The sequence below is a fragment of the Phacochoerus africanus genome, chromosome 1, assembly GCF_016906955.1.
Source record: "Phacochoerus africanus isolate WHEZ1 chromosome 1, ROS_Pafr_v1, whole genome shotgun sequence".
Classification (NCBI taxonomy): domain Eukaryota; kingdom Metazoa; phylum Chordata; class Mammalia; order Artiodactyla; family Suidae; genus Phacochoerus; species Phacochoerus africanus.
The window spans coordinates 176990695-177014611 of record NC_062544.1 but is presented as its reverse complement, the minus strand read 5'-3'; the positions used below and the strand labels follow the sequence as shown (position 1 = coordinate 177014611).

At 40.9% G+C, this 23917-nt stretch overlaps 1 protein-coding gene and 1 long non-coding RNA gene across 2 annotated transcripts in view; both read right to left on the bottom strand.

The window, feature by feature from the left end:
• The window catches only part of LEKR1 (leucine, glutamate and lysine rich 1), a 237110-nt gene extending 235534 nt beyond the window's left edge, over positions 1 to 1576 (bottom strand). Inside the window, exon 1 of the mRNA XM_047785385.1 lies at positions 1462 to 1576. The gene's annotated coding sequence lies outside the window, so the exon portion shown is untranslated. The remainder of the gene's footprint in view (positions 1 to 1461) is intronic.
• Positions 1577 to 7190: 5614 nt separating this feature from the next.
• Positions 7191 to 10204, bottom strand: LOC125130023 (uncharacterized). Its single transcript, XR_007135626.1, has 2 exons — positions 9506 to 10204; positions 7191 to 7368 (listed from the first exon to the last, which is right to left on the bottom strand). It is a non-coding gene; the product is annotated as an uncharacterized LOC125130023 (long non-coding RNA).
• Between the last annotated feature and the right edge of the window lie 13713 nt (positions 10205 to 23917).

The following is a 23917-nucleotide window of genomic DNA, read 5'->3' as shown; positions in this document are numbered from 1 at the left end:
AAAATTACCAACTAAATCTCCTTTTAAAATTCCATGCATAAATTTGAGAGCACAGATCTAGTGACAGTATAAACAAGGCACAGTGAACAGTTTTTATTTAGTACCATCATTTTAAGTCTGTTCCAATTTTGCAGGCTTAGTATACCAAGGGAGAAGAATTGGTAGGTCTGATTATTAAGAAAAAATTAAAATATTCTGCCAATCCAGAAAATCTTCCCATGATGCAGAAAGAAAACAATTTTATTACTGAAAAAACCTTTAACTAGACTGTGATGCACATCACAGTTAATCTGCTAATGAGATTACAAAGACAGAAGGCAATCTCATTCTTTTTATACAGCCAAGCAGATACAACCCATTGCATACATGTTCTCAAGATAAGTGATAACTTGTCCTCAACACAGCTTGCTACACTCTCTTTCATAGTTTTCAATTCACCTGGTAATCGAAATAGCCACCAGCTAATTGCTCTAAGGAAAACATATCTCTATGAAAAAGCAGGTAACTATTAGAAGCACTAAACTCTCAAGGTTATATGAAACTAGGTGCCCTATCTTCCTTAATGTTTACATTTTAAAGAAATGGCTCCTAGGTCCTACAGAGGAAAAAAAGGAGGGGGGGGGTCTTTAAAAGACTGGCATACATAGTAAAGAAATAGAGAAAGCATTGACAAATAAGAGGTTTCCTAAGGAAGGGAGGGGGGAGGTCTCTTACCCTTCTGGCAAAAGGGGAATTTAAAATATTTTAATCTACTCTAACATTATTCTTGCAGTTTTTATCAAATGAGACCCTTTTATTCTTTCATATTACACACTTTGTAAGCGGCCCTTCGACAAGAGGTGCGATGATAACTGGCAGCAGCCACTAGATATTTGCGAACCTGGTCTCTTAAAAGGATCACGAGGAAGATGTCAAAAATACAGCCACGTCCTCGACAGTTCACTTCCGATTCCCTTCCTGACACCATTGTCACGTTGGGCCATTAACTCACATTCAGCTTTCGGGTCCTTCCCTAAAATAGTCCCTTGGTGGGAATCACCTACAGATGAGCACAATCAGGGTCAGGTGAAGCGGGAGTTCACTTCCTAAGACTTTTCTGAAGGGGAGGGATTTTCCAAATAGAAACCAACTGTAAATCCAGCCAAAATGTCCGCAAGGGTTTTGAAATCTGTCCCTTTCTAACCCCGCTCCCTTGGGACCTGTGGTGATAGGAAGAGAAGGAGGAGGAGGGTCAAGGGTGAGGCCGAGCAGCGCACTCCAGCTGAGAAGAGGGCGGGGCTCCTGGAGACAAATGGGGCCGCGGCGGGGGTCAGAGCGAGGCACGGAGCCCATCCTCTGCGCACATCGCCACAGCTCGGCTTTCCGGCCCTGTCTCCGTGTTCCAGCACGCCTCCGCTCCGGAACTGCGCCCGGGGGACCGGGTCATCCCGGGGCTCAAGGAAGCCATTCACTGTTTCTCACCTAGACTTCGATTCCGCGGGGTACGAAACAGCTTTCCCGGTCTCCCTGGAGACGGCTGTGCATCAGCCTGACGTCAGGGCGCGATGACGTCACAGCCTACGTCCCTCGCCAACGCGGAAGCCCGGCTCCCCAGCGCCAGCGCCGGACCCAAGCACCGGGCGGAAGCGGGAATTCTTCTGGCCGGGGTCTGAGGAAGGGCTGGTATTACGCTGGCTGTTGTAAGAGAGAGGCAAGGCGTGCGAGAGGCTAAGCGGGGGAGGGTGTGCTGGAGTCGTAGATGTAAAGAGATGTCCCCAGCCCTGCGGCGGGTCGGAGAAACGCTGGCTACGGTGAAGGCCGAAATAGGTCTCACCCCTGGCTCTAGGGCCCTTTTGGTGGACACAGCAGGGAGCAATTGTTCCTGAGCTGAGGGAGTGGAGATGCCTGTAGAAGTCACAGGTGTAAAGGGAAGCTCTGGTCTTAGTCGTTACAGGAAGGGCTAGTTGATTGGGAAGGTATAAGTAAAATTGTCTTCCTTGTTCAAGAGTAGTCAAGATGAAAAGCTTAGTTCAAAAGATATCTTGAGACCTCTAGTCCACAATTCGTTTACTTATAAAAGGCTGCCCATTCTTAAACGTGACTTACTCTCCTTCCTTCTTTCAAAAGAAAGTGTTTATTGATGGCTTACTAGGCAACAAGCACTGCCTACCAGGCTGTGGTGATGCTCAGTGACTAACTCAGGCAGGGGTAGCCACTGGTATGATTTGCAGGCAATTCATTAATGGCCAGGATCTCTACTTTTTGAGGATTTCACTAAGTCTAACTCACTCAAGAAATAAAACATTTACAGCTCGCTAGCAGAGAAAGAGACTCACTACTGTTGAATGAAGTAAGGCTGAATAAATACAAAGAAAGTTAAACTTGTGATGTAGAGAAGTGATCAAATGATGCAGAGCAGTGCTGGAACAGTAGTCAAACTGCTCATTGATAGCTATTAATGAAAATGACAGCACGGAGTACTGAACACTTCTAAAAGCCTTCTTCCAGACTTCCGTTGTGGCTCAGGAGGTTGAGAACCCGACATACTGTCCGTGAGGATGTGGTTTGATCCCTGGCCTTGATCAGTAGGTTAAGGATCCGGCGTTGCCATAAGTGGTGGTGTAAATGGCAGACAGTTCCACCATAGGACAGATGCAGCTCAGATCCTGCATTGCTATGGCTGTGCTGTAGGCTGGCAGCTACAGCTCCGATTCAACCCCTAACTTCCATATGCTACAGGTGGGGCTGTAAAAAGAAAAAACAATAAAATTAAAGTAAAATAAAATAATAAAGCTTGTTCATCCAAGTACTAAAAGTCTTGGAGAGAGACAGCCAATGAAGTGGTGAAGAACAGCAAGTTTATGAGAAAGGCAAAGAACTTTCGGAGCTGTTCATCCTCAGTATGTTTCTTTGAGGGACAATGAAGGTAGGATTGTTCTCATTTTGTAACAGTGGGGGTTTAAATATAGAGCACACACATACAAAAAACAGTTCATCCAGATCCATTGTGTTCTTTATCTGGACTAGGAATTACACAGCTAAAGTACCATCACTCTTCTGAAGCTAGTTTGGCTATAGTATGTTTATTAGTATTAATAATGTTTATTGAGTTCTTTGTGTATATAAGAAAACATTTTAAGGATGGGAGAAGATCCAGCTGCAAGGCTGTAATTCATTATTGTATGATCTCATTTCACCTGTGTTTATTCATCTCCATATTGGTCTTGAGACCAGTTTTCCTTCCATTGTAAATGTCCCTTAGACCTTTACACTAATAAGATAGCCACATGTGACTATTTAATTTGGCTAAAATTAATTAAAATTTCAAATTCCATTCCTGTATTGTACTAGCCACATTTCAAGTGCTCAGTAGTCATATGTTGGTGCCACGTAACACAGTACATACATAGAACGTTCTCAGCATCAAAGAACGTTCTATTGAGCAGTGGTGAGCCTAGTAAGAATTTCAAGGATAAAGAGAATTGATAAATTGTGAATAATATCCCTTGTTAAAGACTAGCAGTGAGAAGTTCCCTTAAGGTGCAGTAGGTTAAGAATGTGGCATTGTTACTGCTGTGGCTCAGTGGCACAGGTTCAATCCCTAGCCTGGGAACTTCCACAGGCATGGCAAAATATTAAAAAAAAAGAAAGAAAAAAAAAAGGATTAGCAGTGAAAGTTTTATTCCTGAAGACCACAGCACAGATGAATAGTTGTGAATAGGGCATTATAACACAGGTCTTTTTTAAGAGTTAAATCTAATATATTTCATCCCATTGTCGATGTGTGTTTTTTTTCTTGGCTCTCAGTTGGTCTATTTCCCTCACTCTCTGTCCAGATTTCTTTTCTTATACTTTTTTTTTCTAGTCCTTTTTCCCTACCCCATTATTACCCATACAGGAACTGAAGTAGAATTTAAAACGTTCCCATTATTGGACATATTGAATAAAGCTTTGCCTTTATTCTCTTAAATTTTAAATTAGCCACGTTTCACTTTAATGTGACTTTTTAAAATAATCAATGGTAACCAAATTAAGTTCATTTTAACCTCTCCTTCTGGCCCTTTATTATTCTTTTTCTCCTTTGAGTCAGGGACCCCTGGAAGAAAAAAATATATATATTCCTTAGTTTGGGGAGCAGAGTCTTTGTAAAGTGACTAAATTCAGGCTTTCCAGATCTTTGTGTTGTACTGTTGACATTTATGAGAGCACAATGTCTGTGCTTCTGTTTCTGTTATGGATTTGAATTTACCTAACATATTTATCCAGCAAGGCATTGTCATTCATCTTCTTCATTCTGGTAAGTAGCAGTATGCCAGCCCCTCTCCTTTCCCGGTCCCCACATGAAATGTTGGAGAATAGGTACTTTGCAAGTCTGATATAACTATCAGGAAGTCTACCCAAGATTGCTCAAAGTGAGGTCAAAAACTGTACAAAGGGAGCATGGCAACATTATAGTTAGCCCAACTTTATTTTTATCTTGTGAATCAGAACACAGTACAACACTATCTCCTTAAAAGTTTGAATGAAATGCTGGCAGCCGGGCCTCCCAGATTGGAAGCAACAAAATGGTTTTCACTGCTATTTCTGGGTACCATCCAATGCAAATGCAGAATTTTTAAAAACTAACATTTATTGGGCTCTTTCTCTTTGCCAGGCATTTCACACACGTCTCATGTATTGAAAACCCTTCCAAACATAACTCAATCAGATCCTGGTTATTGTTTACTCTCACCCAAATAATGGAAGTGGCCGAGGGCATGAACCTTGTTGGGACACATGAGCACTGAGGCATCTTTGGACTGAATATGAGTGGAGGCAGAAGCACTTGGGCCTCTTGGATTGTGTTATTTGAATCTGCCAGACAGAACCTATGGGGCATCTGCCTGCTATGGATTAGTAACATGTGAAGACCCAAAATTCTGGAAATGGAACTTTGTCTTACACTTACTTTTTTCATAGCTTTCCCACATAGCTTTGTTTAAAACAAAACAAAAAAAGCTCAGCTACAAATGACCAATTGGTTTTTTTCTTTCTTTCTTTTTTCTTTCTTAGAACTGCACCCATGGCTTATGGAAGTTCCCAGGCTAGGGGTTGAACTACAGCTCCAGCCACAGCCACAACAATGCCAAATCCAAGCGACATTTGAACCTATGCTGCAGCTTGCAGCAACCCCAGATCCTTGACCCACGGATCCAAGGCCAGGGATCAAACCTGCATCCTCATGGATTCTAGTCAGGTTCTTAACCTGCTGAGCCACAATGGGAACTCACCCACTTGCTTTTTGTACTTACCACAATACCTGTTATTCCCACCAAGATGTGGGTAGGATTTTCTTTCTGAATACTGTTTTGTTTTTTACAGCTAATCAATTGTTAGACTCCTTTGTAAAGCTACTTTGTCTATTTTGAACCCCAGATAACTCTGGGCTAGAGGTGACTTGAGCACAAAATATTACTTGTAGACTTACACTCTGTATATTTTTGAATCCATCACATGTGCAGTGTAAACTTGATTACCTAATAAAATGAAGGTTACAATAAATAGCATTTCTCTTTAGGAATTCAAATGTTCTGAAATGTGTGCAAGAACATATTGTGTACTGAACTCTTTTTTTTTTTTTCTTGGCTGCACCCCATGGCATGCAGAAGTTCCTGAGCCAAGGATGGAACCCACGTCACAGCAGTGACCTGATCCACAGCAGTGACAATGCCAGATCCTTAACCCACTGAGCCACCAGGGAACTCTGTGTACTGAACTCTTTTTAGCCCTAAGAATATGATTATTGAACAAAATTTCGAATAAGACAAGTTGGGTCTTAAAGCAATAAATACCTACTCTTAAATACTAAAAGTCAAGCACTACAATGAAACCTTTCATGATCGTAAATGCATTCTCTTGTGGCCTGTTCACTATTCATAAGAGCTTTACCCAAAAATGTACCATGTGCCGAATATTTGTCGTATGAATCTGTTTATTTTTAATTGAGATATAACTGACATAAAACATTAGTTCCAGGTATCAGAATGATTCAGTATTTTTTTATATTGTAAAATAATAACCACAAGTCTAATTAACATCCATCATCACATGTAAATACCAGATTTTTTTCTTGTGATGAGAGCTTTTAAGATCTATTCTCTTAGCATCTTTCAAACATGCAGTATGCTATTATTACTATAGTCACCATGCTGTACATTACATCCCTGAACTTATTTATTCTCATAAATATATTTAAAAACACAAGAAGAATAAAGCTCTCATGGCACTGACTTAAAACTCTTGTAATGAATTTGATACCCAAAAATATGGCACTGATTGATCTTTAAAACTTATCATCAAGGAGTTCACTTGTGGTGCAGCAGGTTAAGGATCTGGCGTTGTCACTGCTATGACATGAGTTTGATCCCTGATCCAGGAATCTCCACATGCCGAGGGTGCTGCCAGAAAAACAAACAAACAAAAACAACAACAACAAAAAAACCCTCTTAACATCCAATATCTATCCTATAACAATTATTAATGAATTCAAAGACTGAAAATTGGTAACTACCTTATGCATTTAAAAAAACTTTTTAAAGAACTTGTTTAATGAAATTACTGCTTATTTCTGAGATTTCCATGATTCTAATGAAGCATCTAAGAGTCTAACATTTGTCTTGATAAGTGATTGGCAGGAGTGATTTTGTTCTGCATTTATAGAGATGAACCTATAATTTTAGGTGGCTATGGAATTTATAAGAATCAAATTAGAGCAATTTTCCTGTCATTTTGTTATATCTCTATTAATAGAATATTTTAGTGTCATTAAAGAGTTGTGAATCATCCTAAAGATAGTTTCTTATGTACTGATAAAAAAATCAAACATTATTATCAGATCTATCAAACAGATGAAAAAAAAAAATTATAGTAGCCCTGCTTCGCAACTAGCACTCTTAAACACTGCTTTTAGGGTGAAAAAATTAATACATTCATCATGTTTTAAATACCTTGAAAGGTTCAAAACTACTAGTGGTGGACACCTGATCCCCCTTTTTCCTTTTTTTTCAGGAATCCAGACCTTACCACCCTTCTCTCCCCTCCTTCCACCCCTAAGCACACGTGAATCATTCCAACTCCAGGGATGAGCTCAGATTAGGTCAATTCTCTTGACCACTTCCCCTTTCCAGACCCAATTCTGACCAAACATACTCCAAGAGAAGGCTGCCGGAAGCTTCTGGGAAAGTTCTTTCTTGTTAGCACATATACTTAGTGTTCATCACAGTCTGGTTTATAATGTTTAAAAATCAGAAATAACAAAATGAAATAAATTGACTTATCAAACAAGAGGACTGTGCAGCTGTTAAAAATGATGATGTAGTTCTTCAGTGATGAATGTCCCAATGGACTGTTCTGTGAAAAAAAGCAAGTTGCAAATAGTATTATAATCTTTTAAAAATGTATTTCAAATAGCATTCTAAATACACATTTTGTTAATTATTACTAACAATGTATATTTTATTAGGACTCAGGGTACCTCACAGAATCAATAGAGGAGCTAAATAACCAAGCTTTCAAGAATGCAGGAAACAGGACTGCTTTGAGAACTCTGGAACTTTGAAAAGCCATGGAAAGTCTCAGTCCTTTGAATCTACCACTTACTGAAAGTTGGTTCTATTCTCTTTTACAGTCCCTGCACATGGCAGGGCAGTGGTGGCTGACAGTCCAAATTTGACACTGAGAAGAGCAGGGGCTTCTATTCCCAACCTCCAGTTAGAAAAATGCCAAGAGGAATTCCCATTGTGGCTCAGGGGAAACGAACCTGAGTAGTATCATGAAGACGTGGGTTCTATCCCTGGTCCTGCTCAGTGGGGTAAGGATCTGGCATTGCCATGGTGCAGGTCAAAGACTCAGCTCAGATCTGGGGATGCTGTGGCTGTGGCGTAGCTGTCAGTTCCAGCTCCGATTTGACTCTAGTCTGGGAGCTTACATTTGCAGTGGGTTCGGCCCCAAACAAAAGATTTAGGTTAACTCATTCATTCAACACAGATCTGGCCTTGCTAGGCTGGCAGTTGCAGCTCCCTTAGCTCAGGAATGTCCATGTGTTCCAGGTGAAAAAGAAAGAGAGGGAGAGAGAGAGAAGAAAGAATGAAAGAAAGAAAGGAAGGAAAAGATGGATGCCAGGAAATGACTGTTTAGCACACCCTGAGTTATATACCAATCCTTTGACCAAATCACTGAAGTCAGGAGTCGTCAGGTACATGCCTCAAGACCAATTGTGGCTACTAGGGAGGCAAAGACACACATGATGACACCTCCCTTTCTAATTACATGTCTAGAAGAGGAGAGGCAGAAGCAGAACCCAAGGAGAAGGGGCAGTTCAGTCCCAGAAGAAGAGAAGAGTGCTAGGCAGACCAATAAACATTCCTACATGCACAAGTGTGAATCTGAATTAGCTGGGAGAACATTTTAAACTTAAACAGTCAATTTTGCTCGCTTTGCACATGTGGTAAATGGAGAGATAAACAGGTATATTTTGAAAGCTTTCTGGGAGTTTATGGTAGGTATCCTAACCTAGGAGAATCCCTCGTCTGTTTTATTTGTATTACAAATGTGTGTGTATGATACTAGGCACTGCAGGCCCAAGGGTAATAATAGGAAAATAGATAAGGGCATAGATCCATCAACTCAAACTTTAAAAAGAGCTAACGTAGAATTTTCAGAATTTTTCAATCGACTGGAGTGGTTCGGTGTGTTAAACTGTCTTGCTATTAATATTTTTGTCTTGCCCTCTAATCTACATCTCAGTTATATAAAGAGATATCTTAAAAACAAAACAAAAAACACTTTCCCCAAAATGTTCTTGAGAAGGAACTTGGGTTATGGCGTCCTATAAAGTCACCTTTTCTTTTAAAAAAAATGTCCTTGGGATTCTTGAATTGCCATATAAGAGAGGTCTCTCCAGTTAGCACGCCAGGGAAACCAGGCACTTATTTTAAAATAAAATACTGGAAAGAACGCTTCTAGGAGGAATGACAGTTTGCACAGCATCAGGACTCTGCACATAAATCTTTGTGCAGAATGCACAAAACTTTCGTCCCAAAACCTCCGTGCTTGCTCTGGTTCCTTCCTGTGTAAGCCTGGCGCACGAAACGCACCTGTGTGCTGTGACTCTTAATGCAAAGCTTTCCTTGGAAAGTTTCTCCGGAACGACGGTTTATTGATGGAGCAGCTCTGGTTCCCGGTTCGTTTAATACATCCTGTCTTGAACGGGTTTTATTACTGAATGTTACCCATGTCCCGATAACAAGAAGACGCCCTGTCCTCCACGGTGAACTCACTCCCTGTCCTAGAAATATAGCGTGACTGCCCTCCCCGCAGCGGTTATAAAAGTGGAAACCGGGCGCCGCCCTCCAGCACCTGCACTCCGGCCCCGCGGCAGCGGCGGCGGGCCAGGCTGGGAGGGCTGCCCCAGGCCACGAAGTGCGTGCGGCCACCGAGCGGCGGGTCACGCAACCCCCGGGCCCGCCCCTGCCGCCTCTGAGCTCACCCGGGCTTCCGCCTCGCGTGCCGACCCGGCTGCTTAATCCCGAGAGGAATCCTTGATTCCGCCCAGCCCCAGCCGCCGAGTTGAGCCTCAAAGGCTGACGCCCTCATTTTAACGCCGAAAAGTGCCCAGCTCCCCTGGTGTAACAGCAAAGAGCTCAGGCGACGGGGCAAAGAATCGGTCTCGCCTCGCGGACCATTCTCGGCTTCCCGCGCACCATTCTCGGCTTCCCGCGCGGTCCCAGCGCTTGCCCGCAGCCTGCCGTGCTCGGGCGTTCGGTCGGAAGCCACTGCGGTGTTACGCAGAGGGAGGCACGGGGAAGGGGCGCGCGCAGGGGGGGATGTCCCGTCTGCCGGGAATCCGGCGCGCGCGGGCGCAAGGAGGCGAGCGGCGTTGCCGGGCGACTGACCCCAGCGACCTTGCGTCCTCCCGACTCTGGAGGAGGGCTGGGGGTGGTAGCAGCTGTGCGTCAGGGGGCGATGAGGGGCAGAACATGCCGAGGCCGGAAGGGACGAAGGCCACCGCTTGGGAGGTCAGGTTATTAGCTGACGTCCGGAGGCCGGTTTCTCGCAGCCTGAAGACGGCGGGGTGGTGACAAGCAGCTGAGCTTTCTGCACCGCTGGCCTCAGAGGGGCGGCCGCGCGCGGCCGCACGAAGGCTCCGGGGTGGGCGCGCCGGCTGCCCCGGCGCCTCTCACGCTACGCCGCGTGCAGCCGAGGCAGCGCGTGTCGTGACGAGCGGCGATGAGATCAGTCAGTTACCACAGAGGCGGGGCTGGGAAGTGTAGCCTGTCACGCAGCCGGCTTGGTCGCGCCGGCTCCAGCAGAGGGGGCTGGGGGTGAATCAGCCCCTTTCAAGGGGGCGGGGAGCCAAAGGAGAAAATCATAGAAAGTGCAGCTTGCACAGTTAGGGGGCTGGATTCGATGAGCAGACCGGTTTGCGAGGCGCGCACTGAAAATGACCTCTGTGGATCAGTGTCTAATTCTGTGCCCAGTAGGAAACTGTCTAAAAACCACTGTAACATGGAACTCAAAGATCGTTAAAATGTGCCCTAATTTGTTTATATTACTTCGTTTAACAGGCAGTGCACAGGGCTTGCATATGCGTGCATGAAATTTAATTTATACAGTCAAGTCTGGAGGCATGGTTTGGCAAGAACAATCACTGTGAATACAGATGAGAACCGGTACAAAGAGTATGATTACTTAAAAGGACAAATGAACTGAGGAAAAAAAAATTCAGACCATGACACAAGGAAGCTATTACATTCATCTTTTCATGGTCTTGAACATCTTGTACCAACTCAGCTGTAATACACAGCGGAAACTTCTAATTAGACACAGAAAACACAGCTATTTAGCCGCACCAGGCAAATATTAAAAAAAAAAAAAGCCTTATAGACACGTGATTTACATCCATAACTTAAGAGTGAGAAGTATATCTTTAAACTTTTTTGTATTTCAGTCATTTCCTTAGTATGCATGTGACGCACTAGTAGGTATGCCACTATGAAACAGGATTAATTACCATGTGCAGAAAAATCTCTGCTCTAAATTTTAAATATGAGAATTTTTTAACAGATTGTAATATTCATATGATGCAGTAAGGAAATAGGGACTTGAGCCTAAGTGGCTAGCAAACTGCATCAAATGAATTTTTGAATGAAGGAAGGAATGAGTGAGTGAATGAATGAATGTGTAGGCAATACTCTAATGGTTAGAGCTGGGAAGGAAATTTTCATGAGTAAATAATGCAGCCCTGCCACTGACTCACATGTGATCCAGCTATAATGAAAATATGTTACAGCATACCTACTTCACCAGAGGTGTGGAGGACTATTCCTTACTCACCAAAGGTGTTCTGAGATCTTTGGAGGAAGATGATACATTCAAATATTATAAATAATACACTGTTATGACAACCCATGTATAAAATTAAAAAAGCATAAAATAATGTTTAAATACAACTATGCCACAAATTTTTTTTGTTTGTCTATCAAGTACTGTATCAAGTACAGTTTGGAAAGCTGCATCCTTACATAAAAACATTTGGCTTAGAGGCGTTTTATTGCCAGTTGACAAATAGCTCATGATGTGCAATGGAAGTTTTAAATAATTGGTATTTGAGTAGTATTTATATGATGGTATTTTGTAAGAAAGCTGAGACCTATTGCCTATGAAGTGCTTAAAAGAAAAGTAGTTTTTGATGACTAATGTGGTCTATGGAATCTTGAAAGCAAGAGAACATCTTGGTGTATTTCCAGATGCTCAATGACTGATAGTCTAGGATTAGAGTTTCATTTAATGTATGTCAGGCATTGTTCTAGGTGTTGGGGATAGAGTAGTGATCAGACAAAACTGATTACTTAATGTTTAATTTTCTTGCCTCTATTTAAGTGCAGACCACCTCAGGAATAGTGATATAGTACATACATCTCCATGTAAATGTAAAAACTGCTCCTTGTCTCAGCTTTTAGAAGTGATCCCCTGAGAGGGAAAAGAAGTCACCACAGAGTGGTAAGTGATTTTAACTTAATTCAGAAGGCTTCTTTTATTTAGAAAGTCATAAGACAAAACTACCCATTACTCCCTGTTTTCCATTATTCTCCTTATTAAAGTTGCCCTCATGTTTCTTAATGTCTTCTGCCATCATTGGAAGGCTCTCATACCCTTTCTGCCCAGACACTGTACACTTGTGCAGTTTGTTGGCCACATAATAGTGCCTGGCAGAGGAGGTGGGTAAGCATTGAACTCTTGGACTCCAGCCCCAGTTTCACATGCTAAGATATATGCCATCCATCCACCTGAGGAAGAGGTGTTTTTTTGTTTGTTTGTTTCCGTTTTACAGCTGCACCTGCAGCATATGGAAGTTCCTGGGCTAGGGGTCGAATCCTATACCACTGCCATGGCAACACTGGATCCAAGTCACATCTGCATTCTACGCCATAGCTTTCGGTAACACCAGATTCTTAACCCACTGAGTGAGGCCAGGGTTCAAATCCACATCCTCACGGACACTGTGTCAGGTTCTTAACCCACTGGGCCACAATGACAACTCCAAGGTGTCTTTTTTTTATAATTTGAACAAAGCACTATTGAGGGGGCTCACTGTTCTTCAGAGTTGTCAGGCACCTAGGTCCTATCTGCCCCTTGATGTGTGTTTTCATGTTGAATTTAATAGCACTGCTCTGTTATGAGTTTCAAGGGAGCATTGGGGGATGGGGAGAAGCCAAGGCTGAAGGAGAAATGAACCAACCCCTGTCTGCTTCCAAGATGTCCAATTACTATCTAGATCAACGAAGACTAGCTGGGGCATGAGGCCATATGAAATATTCTGCAGCAAAACAGAAGCAATGCTGGAGCAGCAACCTGCCTTTTCCATTTTAGCGAACTGGAAGAACTGTCAGCTCACAACAGGTTGACTCACTATTGCATTGCGACTGGAGAACATGATACCATCAGACAAAATGGTTGAACCTTTTGGCTGAGCTCATTTGTAGGAGTTGATATCAGATGGTTTGATACACAATATATGTCCCGCTAAACACGCTGAACAGGCGATATCCTTGGTATTAAAGCAGTTTTCCTTTACCCTGTTGCTAACTTCTCTGTGGTTTATTGATGTTATGTCATGTTGCAAACAATCAGTGATAGAGACTGCAGTCTAGATGTAGTGACCTGATTAGTCCAAACTCCTGCAGGAAGACGTGCAAATAGATAAGCCTCAACAGGACCTGAAGAACCATGTGGTTTTGAAATCCTGGGTGGATGGGCCCCACCCTGTATACACCTTAAATCTGCTGGTGCTTTGAAGGTATAATTATTGCTCAACAACTCCTGGGACGAGTTAATTAGATCTTTGTATGATTTGATTATAATTAACTTACTAAAATGTGCACATGTGTGCATAATATAGATGTATTTTTAAGATGTGGAATTAATATCACATAAGGGCAAAAAAATAACCCAGCAGCATTAATATCTTTTAAAATATAGTTTCTTCCTTATAACTGTTAAGCAAATATTTTGTAGTTTAACATATAAGCCTAAAGCAAATGCAGCATATGAAGGAATGATTACTCAGTTTATCATTTCACTCATCAGATAAAGATTCCTGTGGTATTTCTTAAATTAATTAGTGATTATTATTTACAAAGTCCTTTAGAGAGTATTGCCTTCAATTTTATGTAGTTTCAAAGTGGGGGAACAAAGAGATTAAGGAAAATATTCCATAAATCTTAAACCTACCAAAGAACTAAAGCAATTATAGAACTTTACAGACAGAAGACACCTGGCAAATATAATTATTATAAACTAATTAATATAATTCCTGATCTGAGATAATAAGTATAGCATGCAGGATTATTTCCTGTTTGAGGACAGAAACTGCTTCTGGTTGATATTTGCTTTGCTAGTACCACCCAATAAATGGTGATGATTGAATGAATCAGTTAATGAATAAGTATAAGAGACAAGCCAAAGAACTAACCTCCAAGCACTTCCCTCTAATCCTGGGGCCTTCCCAGTTTCTCTCTTGCTGAGTGCCTTCCCAGATTATTGATGCCTTACATGAGCAATCAGGAAAAAGGAAGCAATCCAGATGGGAGGCTAGCTGCGGTCAGATGCCTCTGAAATGAACAAAGTATTTGCAGATGTTTCAACAAGTGGAGGGGTTGGGCTGAGTCTAGGCCACAGGAAACAACTTCCACACCTTGGGGCTACTACAATAAAGGTATCATCACTCACCAGCAACAGGATTCTGTTGGAAACTTGAAAAGTTGAAACTCAGGGTTGGAATGCTACATGAATCCAGACTTGCTTCAGGAATGCCAATGATCAGAATTAAGTATAGAAATTAATGTGATTTGTAAAAATAGCAGCGAGGATCATGGTTATCTGGGAATCAAATCCTTTAATCATTTTAGACAAAACTAATGAAACTAGAAGAAACCATCATTGATTTTGAGAGTCTCCTCCTAAATTACTTGGCCTTTGGCTTTCGGAGAGCAAAGTTCAAATTCCAGTTCCTGTCTGACAGGAAAATAAGTCAGACACAAAGTAGATAGATAGTCTTTTAGACTCCAAACTGAAACTGCAGAACATAAAGGAGATCTGAGTCTCGAAGAACCTTTGTTTTTGGAGTCGCTGAATTCTTTCACCTACTGTGGTATTTTTCACTGTGCCTTTTGAGGCTGTTCACTGTAGATTTATGATATTTGCCTTTATTGGTAAATCTCTTAAAATAGAAATAAGAAATTTTATATTTTCTAATGGAGAAGTTCTACATGTTCTATGCATGCTCTCTTCCAGAGTATATTAACTTTCTAGTGTGTAATGGATGGGATGGGGCACATTATTATAAGTACCAATTGCTTGATAAGATATTCCTAAAATACAAAGGCACTTTAAATAGCTCAGAACTGAGAGTTCCCTTCCTGGCTCAGCAGTTAAGGAACTCAACCAGGATCCATGAGGATGCAGGTTCGACCCCTGGCCTCGCTCAGAGGGTCAAGTATCCCAAGTTGCCACAGACGCAGCAATGTAGTGCGTTGCTGTGTTACAGGCCGGCAGCTGCAGCTCCAATTCAACCCCCTAGCCTGGGAACTTCCATATGCCTCAGGTCTAGCCCTAAAAAATTTTAAAAAATAAATAAATAATTAATTAATAAAATAAAAAGATCAGAACTAGGTTTAGCTGTTTATTGGCTTTGTGCACTGATCATCTTACTACCTGAGCCCTTTTTTTCATCTTTAATATGGTAACAATTGCGCAATGGTTTTGTTTTTGGCTCAGTGGGCAAGGAAGAGATTACCTGAATGCTTGGCAACATTGGACTTGTTCCATAAAAACCCTAAAATTTTAAAGTGAGAAGAACTCATAGTAGCCGTGAACACTTGACTAATAGAGTTAAGCTTTTTATTACCCTCAAATGAAAGTTTTTTGAAAAATTATAAGGAATAGAAGAAAATGCTGGCACTATTGCTAAAACTGACCAGAATACTTGAGGGGTAGAGCAAAATTAATTAACCCTAACATTATTGGAGAATTATACATATGTTGCTATTCTAAGTGAATTGCCCTTTCAGAATATTGGAATTCAGTATACAAAGACTAGATGTCCATGCTGGCAGCAAATCCTTTTTTTTTTTTTTTTTTAAATTAAAAAGACGACTATTAGATTTGCTGCATCTCAGCAATTATAGAATTAGATCAATAGGGAAAAGAAGAAATTTCAGTGCTATCAAGATCAAATTCCTCATTTTATGGATGAAGAAGCAAATTCAGAGAGGATAATTTAGTTTTCTAAATAATATTAAATTATTATTTAATAATAATAATAATAATAATTATTATTGTTAATATTATAATGGTACAAGGAACCAGTCCTTGTTCTGGGCATTCAGCAGTGAACCAGACAGATGTGGTTTCTTGCCCTGAATCACAGTTAATGGAACAGCTCAAACCAGAAACTTGAGTCTGTTGATTTCTAGTTAAAAGGGCTTGCGTTAATCAAGTACTGCCTCTAGACCAGGTCCTAAGTGTTTTGCCTACAGGAAGTCATGAAATCTTCACTAATTTACACTGGACCAAACATGTCTTCCTGCTCCTGACGTCTCCTGTATGGAGGGAGCTCCACTGATGTAATAATCCTGGTTCCTGTTGGAACATCTGAGTTTGGGAAGAGTTATAGCTCATGAGTAGCCCAGCACCTCCCCTTCTTTTGGACAGAGATGCCTGAAGGGAACATATGTTTTTTTCTCTTCTAGGCCCAAACATGAACAGGGTAGAAGGCTTTTTCAGGTCTTGTGAGTTGGGAGAGAAGTATATTGGAATTTCAAATGAGGAAACTCACTGCCAGTCAGCTTTCTCATCAATAAAATCTCTGTGTGTGTGCAAGAAAAGAAGAATTTCATAAAGAGTAAGTGAGCAATGTTTGCTATCATATTTGAATGATCCCAAAACAGCCAAGTTCTCTCCAGCATGCATGTCTGTGCCTCAGATTCTGACCCCATTTGCCACAAGATGTAGGAAATTGTGTCTTAAAATAATATCGATACAACCTTCTGGGATCATATGCCCAAGAGGCAGAGCAGCTTGCACAGCAGCCTGGACTGTTGCAGATGGTATAAAATTAACCATTATGCCATCTCAACAGATTTGGTCCCATTTCCTCTATTACTAAAACTGAGGGTTTGCAGTTGTACTGTTTGGGAGACAAAGATGTAAGATGAAAAGAGCATGGGATTTATAGAATTAGGAGACCTAGATTTGAGTCTGTCCAGGGTAAGTCTTTCTAACCTTGAACTTCTGTTTTTCCTCCAGATAATAACACACATTGCCTTACTGAGCTCACATGGTTGGTTGAGGCCCAACAAGGAAAATGAATATGTAAGTGCTTTGTAAACAGTAAAGAACTATAAAAATGTGAGTTGTTTTACAGGTGTAAAAGGCAGTAATAGTTCTCATTTTTATTATGGAGTTAAGCTTGAATTTATACAAAGGTGGTTGTTTGGTTAGGTGGTTCATAGTGGACAAGGTGGTTTTTATTTAAAGGCTGAAAACAGGAGTTCCCATCATGGTGCAGTGGAAACGAATCTGACTAGGAACCATGAGGTGTGGGTTTGACCCCTGGCCTTGCTCAGTGGGTTAAGGATCTGGCATTGCTGTGGCTGTGGTGTAGGCCAGCAGCTGTAGCTCCAATTTGACCCCTAGCCTGGGAACCTCCATATGTTGTGGGTGCAGCCCTAAAAAGAAAAAAGAAAAAGAAAGAAAAAAAGAAAGAATGAAAGAAGAAAAGGAAAGAGAAAAAAAAAGATAAAGGCTGAAAACCCCTTTACCAACTGAGCTCTCCCTTTTTCCAACCAACATTATGTACTCAATTAATGTAATTAAAAAATAAACACCTCTCTTCCTTTATGTCTGCATTTTTACCATTAGTCTTTTGCATTAGATAATGCCTTTCTCAATGACTCCTTTTGAATTTTGAGCAGGTTTGTAAAATACTTGTCCACTAGGAAGAGGCAGCAGTACACATAAAATTTGGAGTAGAGTTGGGGAAGGATGAAAGGATGGCTGAAGTCAGGTGAAAGGCGCAGAAGAGTATGAGCTATAAATTTCAACCAAAAGTACTGATAAGGAAACAGGAGGGAGCAGAAGGTCACTAAGAGCAAAGGAACGTGGTTTCAAAGTGGCACCTTTAACACAAATTGTTTAAAGCTTGCTCCCTCCGATCAATCTCCCAAATCTCAACCTGAAGGTCAGAAAAAATGGATTCCATTCCTGCCTCTGTGATCGTCTAGCTGTGTGATATTGGGTTGGTAACTTTCCTTCCTGGGGTCTCATTTTCATTATCTGTAAAATGAACGTTTTAGACAGATATTCTACTCTCTAAATATAAATATTCTCTAAAGCCATTTCCATAACAAATATTCTATAATTCTAGCAAAGAACCCATGACTTTCCTCCTCATTCAACATTTAAGTGTTATCTTCCCCAGGGAGGGGGAAACTATCTTAGAAATGTGATAAGAAGTAAAGGTATATGTACATTTGTGTAGACAGCAATGGTGAAGTTACATCAGAACATCATAGGCCAGAGAGAAGCATTTCATAAAAAAAAAAATGAAGAGTAATAAAGCAATTATACACTATCATTTGAGCCATTTCTCTTGTAAGCTAAGGAACTTCCCAAGAAGTTGTTCCAATTACAGTTGTATTCAGACATATTCACAGTTCAGTCAAAAAACCATTGAGCCTTACAAACCATATTTGAAATATTAAAGAATACACACTGGTATTTAAAGCAGCCACCAGCCTAAAAGCATACAGTCTTCTTGACCATTGCTTTAAGTCACAAATTAATAAAAATGTGTATGATAGTTGTTAAGTCCTCAAAACAATACATTTTTCACCTGAGCATGAGGATAGATTCTCCATGTTTTTCTGCATGATGATAATTCTGTTCACTGTACAAGCAGGTTTAAGCATAAGGAATAACAGAAAGAGGCCAGCTATATGACCTCAGGCATTAAAAAAAAAATGATTTGGGGAGGGGGATTCACTCATTATTAATCATTATGAAAATCTGGTGGAATCAAAGGCATTCCTGTGTCGCTCATGTACTTTAATAAACTATTAATAATTCTGGCAGCTATTAAATAAAATTCCACTCTCAGAACCAGCAAAGAGACAGCAATATTATTGTCATTTTTCTAGTTTATATAGATGACCTATCTCAATCACTCTTTTCTATTAAATCTGACTACCTCTTCCAGAACTAAAGAAGCAGGCATTACTAGAATGCTAGAGACGAGATCAGAGAAAATTAAGGAATTTGGGGAGGAAAGATATCATATAAGAAAGACCATGATCTGAGTTCTCTTGTGGCGAAGTGGGTTAAAGATTCATTGCTGTCACTGTGGTGGTGCAGGTTGGATTCCTGGCCTGGAATTTCTGAATGCTGCAGGGTGAGGCAAAAAAAAAGAAAGAAAGAAAGAAAGAAAGAGAGGCAGGGAGAGAGGGAGGAAAGGGGGAGGGGGAAGAAAGAGAGAGAGAGGGAGGGAGGAAGAAAGGAAGGAAGGAAGGAAGGACGATCTTTGAATCGAGACTTGGGCTCATATTCTTGTTCCATTAGGTCCAAGCAGTTAACCTCTCCAGGTTTGACTTTTCTCATCTGTAAAATGGGGCTAATATCTACCTTGCAGTTGTGAGAAATCAAGAACTACATGTGAAATACCCAATGGGTACTCAGTATACAGGAGATGTTATCATTATTCCTTTGTTTTTTTGGCTGAACCTGTGGCATGTGGAAGTTTCTGGGCCAGGGATGGAACCTGGGCAGTGACAACACTAGATCCTTAACTATCTGTGCCACAGGGGAATTCCTGTTATTCCTTTGTTAAAGATGTCTCAGTAGAGCAACTAACTCCGTCCTCTTTGTTTTGAATTTGAAAGCATGCTCCTCCCAGGTCTTAATGCCTGTGAAACTATTCTGTTCCAGAAAAGTTTTGTAATATTCTTAAAACTACCTGGAAAAATAATGACAATCTTCAGAACAGAACTTATCTTCGGACATTAAAAAAGTGGGGGGGGGGGGGAAGGAAAGGAGAAGGATTAAAGAAAAACTTAAGAAGTCAAAAGAAAATTAGCAGAAACAAAAAGGAAAAGGAAAGAGGGGACCCACATCTTTGCACTAGCATTTAGCCACATTCAAGTGTTACTTAATTCTTCTGAATGGTTTTCATGAAAATCCCAAGGCTTCTTTTGTTTGACTCACCCAATTGTAATTGTCCTTTGAGTTGAAATACCTTTTTCCTAGATTTTTATCCAGACGGTCAATTTCTGCTCATCCTTCAAGACTCTTACTGAATCTCACTAGGGATCCAACATATGTAGAGTATACTAGGTGGTTTATTTGAGTTCCCTGCAATGGACAGTGGGCTTGAAAGGTGGATGGTATCACTACTTTATGCAAGAAGGCAATGAGAAATTAGGTCATCTAGCCAAAAAAAGAGTCAAGCCAGGAATGGATCCCAAGGCTGTAAGATCCAGAAATATTCATTTTGTTCCTCTCCATCTCAATGTATAAACGCTGGAACATCTCCATCAGAATTAATGGACCCGTCCTCCACTCCTTCAGCACTTGGCTTATCATTTCATCTGAGCATTTCACTCCATTTTGTATTTTAATTTATTCATTCTTTCTTCTGCCAGTTCTGTTTCATTTATGAAACATTTGTTGAGCACCATCCATGGGTAAAATCATGGATTATATCCAGGCCCTAAGACTACATTTTTGTTTTGTTTTATTATTACCTTGTTTTAAAAATTATGGTTAAAAAATGCATAAAATTTATCATCTTAACCATTTTAAAATGTACAGCTCAGTAGTGTTAACTATATTTACATTGCTGTGCAACTGTAAATTAACTCATTAATGTCTGTAATCACAGTAGAGCCCAGCATATTTGTTGAGTGGTCAGGACTTTATCACCCAATCCCCAAACTGCCAGTCCCCAAATCCCAATGTTCCTGAGTGTGCCCATAGTGATCCTGGTGACCCTGTTGGCAAGGATAGAGTTAATATTTCTAAGACAGATTCCTTTAAATACTTCCTGAGAGCTGTGATACACCCCAGATCTTTAATTTTATTTACTCATGTTTCCAAATTCAACAAGTATAAAAGTGTACAGAAAGAAATCTCCAATTCATTCCCCAGCCATCCTGTTTTCCCTCCCTGGTGGCAGACTTTATTTATCCTTATTATTTTATGCATATACAAAGAAAAACACACTCACACAGACATTTCCTCTGCCCTACCTTTTATACAAATTGTAGCCTACCATTCACACTTGCTTTTTTCACTTAATGTATTATCTAGAAGGTCATTACATTTAGTAATGAATAGTGTCTCCTTACATCATTTTGCAAATGTACAAGGATATCTATCAGATGAATTTCTAGACTTGGAATTACTTGGTCATGGTGTGCACGTTTGTGGCTTTAGCAGACGTTGCTGCAGATTTTTATATTGCTACCTCCTCTCTCCACTCCCTAGCAGTTAAGCATTGTTGCCGTGGAATGATAGATGCTACTTACTGACAATGGCAGTGCTTGTTCCACATGTTAACAGTGTGGAGGCAGAAAAAATAGAATCGTTACCCCTCCCCCAGTTTCTTTTGGTCAGTATTTCCAATTTATGAAAGAGAGAATCCACTTGACCAGGCTCGTTGTGTCTAGCCAAGCCTCATCGAGGTCTCCCAGGGTCACTAGCCCAGGGTTATTTACCAGCCTTGGGTCACATGCTCAACTAGAATTCAGTCTTGTGGCTCAGATTCAGACTGATGGGCCTGGGGCTGCCTCTCCAGCAGGGGTTGTGGACAGAATAGGATGCCTTCAGAAGGAGCTTCGGCAGGCAAATATTGGAATTAGGACATCTATAAAATAACTATAATCCCAAGTTATGTCTGTTGTCCAGCATCATTACTAATGGTGCTCCCTTTCATGCTCAAAAATGTCCGAGTTTGGACTATAACTTACTTATATTGCATGAAGCAGAGCAATGCTGTTCATACTGTGTTGTAGGAGCCCTGGGATTTGTAAAGGTGCCTGGGGAGAGACTTTCAAAGGAAAAGAGAGTGGCCATCCAGGTGTGATTTGAACCCCATTGCCACTGTCTAATGTGGCTAAGAACAGTTTATGCTTATAGTAAATAGGCACGTTTCTACCTAATAGGAGTTAGATGCTTCTCAAAAACCTTTAGGTCTAATGCACTTGTCCCCTCTCCGCTGACACCTGTGTACTACTGGGTGTTTTCTCCGTCAGAATAGATCATTGAGAATCTCTTGAGGCAGTAATACCTTGACCTCTGCATACATAATATCTGCGCTTACCACTCATTTGACAGTGCAGTTGGGACCCGGCCTTGAACTAATGGACACTTGTGTCTTTTAACAGGAGCTTCCTCAGCAGTACTTTCACCCCATATGGAGTCAGGACAAGGAGTCTGGTCTTAGGTGAGAGGATGGGCAAGAATGACATTTTGAGTTCAGCTCAAAGATGATACATTTTGATTTATTTCCAAAGCAGAATCTAAGCAGTGCAAAGTATAAATAAGAGATAAGACAGATGCAGCTATCCATTGCCTCTTTTGATTTTTCACAAAGACATTATAAATTTGGTGGTCTTGGAAGCCTGAAGAGAGTGAGATTTTGGGGGCATCAAGGGAACCCAGAAGTGTGGTCTCACTCTTTCACACCTCCAGACACAGTAGCAATGAGAAACAATTTATGCTACCATATAAGGCAAAAATGTACTCACTCAGTAAGCTGCTTCATTCAGGCTATTGTCCAGATTCCAGACCTCGAAATGCTTGCTGTGCCCAGCCTGGGGCAGTCCTCCTTTATCTATACCTGGGTAGCAGGGTGTAGGAGTTTTCTACTTACTTTGCAAGGGCAGACCTGGCCTTGGTCTACCACAAACATATTTAGCTTTGAAGTTCTCAAACTCTTGGCCTTCCCCTGAATTAACACTGGCTAAAGGACATCTGTGTTGATTCTGATCATCTATCTCTGTGGGCAAGGCTTTCCATTTTGTTAATCACTTTGCCTCATCTCTCGCTGATTACTCTTGATTGCAAAGCCCAGCTCTTCAATTGCTGCCTGATTCTCTTTGTCCTTCAGAACTATTCCTTCTGGGAAACAACTCATCTCTTACACACATGCAACTCTCATCATTTTCTCCTCATTTAAAATGTTTATTCTCTCCACTTTAGTTTCCATCACAGCCATATGTGTCTTCTTAACCAGACCTTCTAACAGTCTCATGGCCTTTGTACTTTCTGGACAAAAGGGAGTCAAGAGGGTTCATAAAGTATCCACACATCTATGCATGATTGCAGCAAACATGACAGTGACTAAAAATGGCCCCTGACAACTGGTAATGTCATTAGTCTGTGCCAAGCAAGACAGATGAAATTTTCCTGTGGAGCATAGTTTTGTTCAAGTCTACGGAAGTACATTGGTTTGAGATTCTTAAATAAAGTAGTTTATTTTCCTCTTTCTCCCTGTTTTACTTCTTTCTTCCCTTTCTCAATCTCTCAACCAAAGACTGTTTAAGATCATTTATAGAGTCTAAAGAGGCTGATTATGGCTTGAATGACAGAAGAAAATTGGTAGAATGGCCAGTGAAAACAGGGAGCTGCAAAAGTAAAAGGTTAGGAAAGGTGGAACAGATCACTACTAACCTGGATCTCCTAGATGCCCATAAAATTAGAATTTAATCTGTATCAGTTTGCAGAAAAGAACACAAGTCCAGCTCCACCCTGCCAGCCCCTCCCAACAGGGGAGGATTATATTAAAGGAGGGATTATACTAAAAGATTATACTTTCCACACACCAATATTAAATTTGGCTTTCTGACTTGCTTTGACTAATGGAATGTGAGTAGAAGGGACACATGACACTTCTAGCAGAGATTTAAAAGCCATTACATAGTTCTGCCATTGCTGTTCTCTGTGCTGTAAAATGACCATCATGTCAATGATGGGTAGAGATTATTCCTTCAGTCCAAGTCCCAAAATAAGGACAGCATGGAACAGAACACGAATGAGAAAGTGAAACACAAAACAACCTTTGTTTTAAACCACTAAGTATCAAGATTGTGTGTTATTGCAGCATAACTTAACTTGACCTGGCCAATAAAGCCATTCATTCCAAAAGGCAGAGAGAGCAGTAGTAGCAGTGTTTGGGAGATTGTGGCACAATGAGTAAAGAGATTAGGTCAGATATCCAGAAAACCTCCAAGGAGAGCAATACAGGCTCTGACAGGGAGATCCAGGATCGGAGGAACCAATGAAGCTAACCTGCACAATGATTTGCCTTCAGGAGATGGGAGGGGAAAGAATGGACACAATTCAG